A 716-nucleotide genomic window follows, 5' to 3' on the forward strand; every position below is an offset into this window, starting at 1 on the left:
TGGGTGCCATCATCGGCAAGGAGGGGGCCACCATCAGGAACATCACCAAGCAGACGCAGTCCAAGTGAGTCCGTGCTCCCACGAGCCGATTTGCACCTCGTCGAGCCGAGTGGTCGGCAGGGACAGACGAGGCTGCAGTTTTTCCAGGGCATGGGCTGTTGGAGGCCCCCCTGGCTCTCCCACCGTGCAGGGCAGCGTGTCCAAGAGCTGCCTTCCCGTGCCCTCCCCCAGCCAGGCTTTCTGGCTGCTCTTCCCCACGTGTCTCCCTTTGCCAGGGCCGCTGGGACGGGCCTCGGGCAGGCGCGTGGGGAAGTCTCTGCTCCAGCCAGTCTCATGTAGCACGAGCTTGCTGAGCTTCACCTGCTTGCTCTTGCCTTTGGCCCCCGAGCTTATGTTGGCTACAGCTCTGGTCCCCCAAGGAAGGCTTTATCCGAGACGTGAAGTCATGGACAGCCCATCCTGTCCCCCAGGCACGGGCTTGTTCCACCGCTTAATCACTCCTGTTGCTTAAAATAAATAGATGCTGGTGCCTTATTTGGATTTCTGTGATTTGAGCTCCTAGCTGCTGCATCCACGTCGAGTACCGAGCCCAGAATTAGCTCCCCTTGCCTTCCCCGGGTGCATCCAGCCTTGCAGCCGGTGTGAGCTCAGGGGGCTCGCGGGGCGTGGAGCAGCCGGCACTCGTGCTGCTGGGCAGCCGCAGAGCCGCTTACCCC

At 62.0% G+C, this 716-nt stretch overlaps 1 protein-coding gene across 1 annotated transcript in view; it reads left to right on the plus strand.

The window, feature by feature from the left end:
- The window catches only part of IGF2BP1 (insulin like growth factor 2 mRNA binding protein 1), a 29185-nt gene that overhangs the window by 22631 nt on the left and 5838 nt on the right, over nt 1–716 (plus strand). The window lies entirely within an intron of this gene.

The sequence above is a fragment of the Egretta garzetta genome, unplaced genomic scaffold (genome assembly GCF_000687185.1).
Source record: "Egretta garzetta isolate BGI_Z169 unplaced genomic scaffold, ASM68718v1 scaffold498, whole genome shotgun sequence".
Lineage (NCBI taxonomy): Eukaryota > Metazoa > Chordata > Aves > Pelecaniformes > Ardeidae > Egretta > Egretta garzetta.